Here is a 6,240-nt window from a genome sequence, read left to right as displayed (position 1 = left end):
TGGTTCCTATAGAAAAAAGGCAAAGTCCTTCAGATACTGGGTGTGGCTTGGCGGGGTCTGGCCAAGGTGGAGAGTTCCAAATGGGTGCAAATTTTGATGGTAGCATGGACATGTATAGGTTAGCGAACGATGATCTTTCATCACATGTACCAACGCAATTGAAGCAACAAATAATGCGGGGAGAATGCATAAATTTGGCTATCTTGTTAAAAGGGGCAATTGAATTGAACGATATGTGTAAAAGTTCCACACTGTCAATAACACTAGATGGCTCCCTTGAGGCCAAACCAAAAGAGTGTAAGGAAAAGGTACAATCCATCGAAAAGGGGACTGATGCATTTTTGATTTACATGTCCATCTATCTGGCTTTGCAACACCATAAAACAAACGAAATGTTACAATATATGTACAATGTTAGAGAGGGTGCTTCACGCCAAGGCGGCTTTGCTTGGCGCTCATATGATGCGCATTTCAGACAACGCCAGGCCATAACTCCGTGACCATGGTCCAAAATTAATAATGATCTGTGGTGGCGTTGTATGATTGTTCGTGACACGTCCCAGGGAACTCGATCGGTCCCGGTAAACCATAGTCAAACACGTCTACACGTTTTGCGTGCATTGATTTTAATAAAGGGAAATGCTCATGGGCCATGTGTAAATTTAACCATGTCTGTTAACGGTGTGGTGCAAGGCGTGCTGAGATTCAAACCCGCATGCAAATGTAACCCATGCAAACACAAATTTCTCTCGAAACAAGCAGCCCTTTCGGGGTATGGGTAGTGGTTTCAGATTTCAGAGCCGTTGAAAACCAAGACATGCTTGTCAAAAATTCAACAAACACTCTAGCACATTCCCCGGTAAATGTTGAAAAACTTAGACTATAATCCATTGGATGCTGATTTCTTGACAAACGGTTTTCGCTACGGGTTTTCTTTGCAGTATAAGGGTCCAAGAGAGGGCAGAGATTCTAGAAAGTCCTCAATAGAGCGACCAGATATTCTTATGCCAAAAATTACAACTGAAATTCAAGCAGGTAGGATTGCCTGGCCCTATAAGGTAAAACCTTTTAACAACTTGATCGTTTCGCCCCTTGGCCTTGTACCTAAACAAAACCCTTTGGGAATTTCGGTTAATACACCACTTATCTTACCCAGACATAAAAAAACAGTCCATGATTTCATCGACCCAGCGCTGGCTTCGGTACAATACACAAATTTCGATGAGGCAATTATTTTGATTCAAAAGTTTGGTAAGAATTGCGAGTGTTCAAAATGGATATAAATCAGCATTTAGAATGATTCCGGTGTCGCCATCGGACTTTCACTTGCTTGGTTTTTCAGTAAATGGTCAATTTGATTTCGACAAGGCTTTGGCTTTCGGGACAAGCATAAGGTGCTCAATTTTTGAACGCTTTGCGAAATTTCTTTTGTATTGTATCAGGCAGCGCATGGCTTCAGGTGATTTAATTCAGTATTTAGATGACTTTCTCGGGATCGCTGAAACAAAACCGGAATGCGTAGAAAAAATGCGCATTTTCAGGGAAGTGACGTCAGAGTTAGGTGTACCAATAGCTGAAGAGAAAACAACAGGCCCCTCAGAAATTTTAGTGTTGTTGGGTATTGAACTTGATAGTAATAAGATGGAAGTTCGCATTCCATTAGAATAAATACAACAAATAAGATTAAAAATCGAATCCATGCTTACTAAAGATAAAATAACTCTTAAAGAAATGCAGTCTCTTATCGGTTCATTAAATTTCTGTTGCCGTACAATACCAATGGGCATGACACCATTGTAGAATCACTAAGGATGTAAAGAGATTTGTCCATGTGGCTCTTGTTTTTCACGAATCATAATGGTAAATCAATTTTTCACGATCAGTTCTGGTTTTCTAAAGAACAGGTACAATTGTTTGCTGATAGCTCGGGCAACGAAAAGCTAGGCTTCGGTGTGATTTTAAGTCTCATTGGTGTCAAGCAGTGTGGCCTGTCTGCTGGGTAGAAAATGGGCTTTTGTCTGATATCACTGTTCTGGAGCTTTTCCCTATAGTTGTTGCACTTTTTGTTTGGGGGGAACATCTTTCAAACAAAAAGATTCGTTTCAACTGCGATATTATCGCAGTGGTACACATCCTAAATAAACTCACATCAATGTCCAAAATGGTGATGAAACTAGTTAGGGTACCCACGCTTAGATGCATGCAATTAAACATAATAGTTAAGACTAGTCATGCCCAAGGCGTGAAGAATAATATTTGTGATGCATTGTCTCGCTTACAGATGGAAAAGTTAAAAAAACTTTCACCGGAAGCCAATCCAACTCCAGATACGATCCCGGATTTTCTTTGGAATATATTTGCGCTAGAGCTGGGAAACTTACAGCCACAGGAACGGCAATAAACTCCCAGTCGACATACATAACCGGGTTAAGAGCATTTGATCGCTTTAGGGATAAATATAACATAACAAAAAGTTGGCCAATTTCAGACCAAACGGCAGTTTTGTTCATTGCTTTTTGTTTTGAAAATGGTCTAGCATCTATTAGCACATACCTTTCAGGCGTAAACTACTTTCAAATAATGAACGGGGGTCAAAGTTTGGAGGACATGTTTATAGTTAAGAAAACGCGAGAGGGTTGCCATCGTTCAAAGAAAAAGTCAGCCGATGCAAGGCAACCACTCACAAAGCCAGTACTCTCAGAACTTTGTGTAGCGCTACCAAATGCATGTTATGATCATTACGAGGCCTGTTTCATGCTGTGTTTATTCCAGCATTGTTAACACTGACGTATTTTGGGCTATTTAGAGTAAGCGAACTGATAGTGCCATCAATCGCCTTAGCTATCAACACAGTACAACAGTCTGATGTGTTGTTAAATGTGTCTGAATAGAAAGTAGAAATTACTATTAGAAGATTGAAATAAAATAGGGATGCAAACGAATATTCGAATATTCGAATATTCGATCGAACGTTTGGTATTCGAATGTCAAAATAGGTATTCGAATATTCGATGTTTTTGTTGAATTAGTAAATTAATAAACTTTTTTGCCTACAACTGTCATCTTCGTCTGTCTTGTTTTTACAACGATGGACCCCTTATGCCATAGGTGTGAACTTGATGACACTATACACGCGTCATATCGGATATATCGCCGGGAACTATAAACAGTCCCCGTAATTTTGCATTTACTGGCTGTTAGACAAGTGACATAAAACACATTCCAATTATTTTGGGTACATTTAAATGACCATGCCAATTAAGAGTTTAAGAGATCGGCCTTTATACCAATGTTTTGTCTTCATTGCTTATCAAGCTTGGCGATATTGCTCAAATCGCCTTGATGATATGAAGGACATGTGCTTTAAACTGTTTCCATGTTTTCAATATAACGCTCTTGCGTTCAAAAATTAATTGTATGGTTTAACGTTTAAGGATATATGTCCTGTATTGTTGTACAATACCTAAGGCAAAAGCGACGTTAAGTCATGGTGTCGTTTTCTATAAATATATTTCGTAAATATCAATCCCAGAACGAGGCTGCAAGTCCCACGTTGGCACATATCGTCATTTAACCGTGACAAACGCAATTCCCTGATCTTATATTGCATTGTTTACAAAAATGAACGCAGAGGTTGTTTTTTTTTTCAAAGATATATCGCTTTTTCTTGGGATATATTTTGAAAATGGGGAAATTCAGAGGCTAATTTGTGGAACAATAATGGTCCGTCGCGTGTACCGAATACGACCAGGAGGGGTAACAGGGCCCCCACTATTACGTTAGTGAATAATATTATTTTAGTACAATTCTTAAAGGTTCATTTTGGTGTTTCGAAAGAATTACCGAATATTCGAATATCACTTTTGCCATTCGTTTGCATCCCTAAAATAAAATAAAAAAGGCCCCCCTTCTGTTATAAAACTACCAAAGGAAATAAATGACCTATGTCCGTACAAAGCCATATCAGTTTTCATAGGACTTCGTCCGCAAGTGAAAGGTCCGTTTTTCTGCCACCGCAACGGTGCAGCTGTTACACGCACACAGTTCAATTCAGTATTGCGTAAAGGCCTCATACTGACGAAATATGCATCTCAAAATTTTAAAAGCCATAGTTTTCGTATTGGCAGAGCAACCGATTTAGCTTGGCTGGGCATGTCTTCGTCAACAAGTATGCAATTGGGGCGTTGGAAGTCGGACGCTTATAAAACATATATTCGATGAATTTTGCATAACTTTAGTTTAATTTACAGACGTTTGGATAATAGGGGATTCTATACCTTATTGGGCGGGATGCCAGGCGACCAGTAGGGGGTAACCCAGCCTGGGATTGACGACTTTGATGGCCTGGCTGTGCTTTCGTGGGGCACAAATCCGGACTATAAGACAGAAGATTGAGACAAATGAACTCTTCCACGTTAGCACACGTAAGTTGATATATCTCCATCTTGGTGGGAATGATCTGGCAGGCGTTCATTTGGGTGCTTTGTTTGCCTTGCTAAGAAGGGAAGTGGGTTACTTGAGAGTTGCCTTCCCAAACACAACACTCCTCTGGGTAAACATACTGCCAAGGTTGGTGTGGCCACAAGGCTCGCCGTTGGAAAAGAAAGAAAGCGGGTGAATCGCTTTGGGAAGGTTGAGGCTCGCCGCACAGGGGCTCAAGGGTTACTAAATATAGATATTTCGCACGAGGACCGGGTTTTTCCGCCCGGATGGAGTACATCTCGGCTTCCTGGGGATTGACTTTTATATTGACACTTTAAGGGATTCGATAACGAATTACGTATAATTTTATAAACATATTTTATGGGGTGAAATTGTTAATCAATTTTGAGGCGGGAAAAAAGTTCGCAAGCCGAGAGTTGGCTAGGCTGTCATCCATTTTAATTTAAAATTGCATACATATATAATTTATGATTTAGATGTATTTGGGCTTGTTGAGACCTTTTACCTTGGTCGAGCACCTCGGTGCTAGTTATCACTCGGTATGGGAATCAACAACAGGGCTATACATGTGAATTTGGGAATTATAAACTAAAAAAAATTAATTAGGATGAATATAGATATAAATAACGTTTATTATCCCGTTGCTGGAATAACAAGTTCTTAAGGAGTCTGTTGCATGTCTGTTGCTCAAGGCCGGGAACGTCCTAATACTTGGCGCCCCGGTGGTTGCGTTGTTGCGTTGCGTTGTCATGAGATTGCGGAGATATATTGCGGATGTTACATTTGCTGTTGGCAATTGTGGGTTGCATTGTTGCGTTGCGTTGCGTTGCTAGGAGATGATTGCGGGTATATTGGGGGTTTTACAGTTGCTATTGGCAAAAGGAGCATTTGCACGTAGACCGTAGTTGCTAGGTTGTCGCAATTTGCCTAACAGTCTATTTCAGCACGGGCATATCATAGGACACTATAGTATTAATATAGTACACTTTGAATATACTTTAATACAACGGCTCAGCCTAGCCTTTCTCGGCTTGGTGGTTCTTTCCCAGCCGGACTTCCAGCCGTGTGTCACTATGACCTATCATGGAGTCCGTTCGTTTTCACGGCCATATTTTGCCAATCCTTTTATTGTTTTGTTAAGCTGTTGTACCAATTGCTGTTATTATGTAGCAAGGCTATTATACGTTTATACTATTTGCTATGCAGAAGTAAAACTTAGGAAATGTCAACGTTGTTTATTTGGTTTCTATTCAACGAACTGGTAATATAAGTATTTTTCTTAAAAATAAATTTCATTTTCGCGAGAGATTGAATTTAAGATCTGTTGTTCCAATGCTAAGCAATCGGAACACTCTCGGCCTCTATCGGTCAAGTCAATGCGGACTGGTTCTCGATATTTGACACTAGTTTGATGCACTTTTGAATTAAATTAAACCGGTCTATGAACCAGGAATCTTTATTTGCTAGCGAAATCTCGTGCGGAGAGGACCGAAATTAAAAAAACCCACCCAGCCTCACGTCGTAGACTGTTTTCCCCCTTTACTTTTTTGTTTAGAATTTACCTGTTATATAAGTTTTAAAGTAATTAAGTTTAAATTTTGCCGCTTAGAAATATACGTTCATGTGTTGCTGCTTTCGTATTTTGTATGTTACATTATACATCGCAGCGGCGGTTCGAGTCTGGTCCACATGCACGCTATGGCGGATTGATGTTCCTCCAGGGGGCGTTCGTTTTGACAGAGAATACCCTAAAACAGTCGGGAAACAACGGATCACAAATCGCCATCTGAATCTGTC

At 40.1% G+C, this 6,240-nt stretch overlaps 1 pseudogene; it reads left to right on the top strand.

The window, feature by feature from the left end:
* Positions 1-233: 233 nt before the first annotated feature.
* LOC128237922 (uncharacterized) lies at positions 234-4,221 on the top strand (annotated as a pseudogene).
* Positions 4,222-6,240: the final 2,019 nt, after the last annotated feature.

Source organism: Mya arenaria, chromosome 6, assembly GCF_026914265.1.
Source record: "Mya arenaria isolate MELC-2E11 chromosome 6, ASM2691426v1".
In the NCBI taxonomy this organism is placed as follows: domain Eukaryota; kingdom Metazoa; phylum Mollusca; class Bivalvia; order Myida; family Myidae; genus Mya; species Mya arenaria.
The sequence above is the reverse complement of the archived record's forward strand: the minus strand, read 5'-3'. Positions and strand labels throughout refer to the sequence as shown.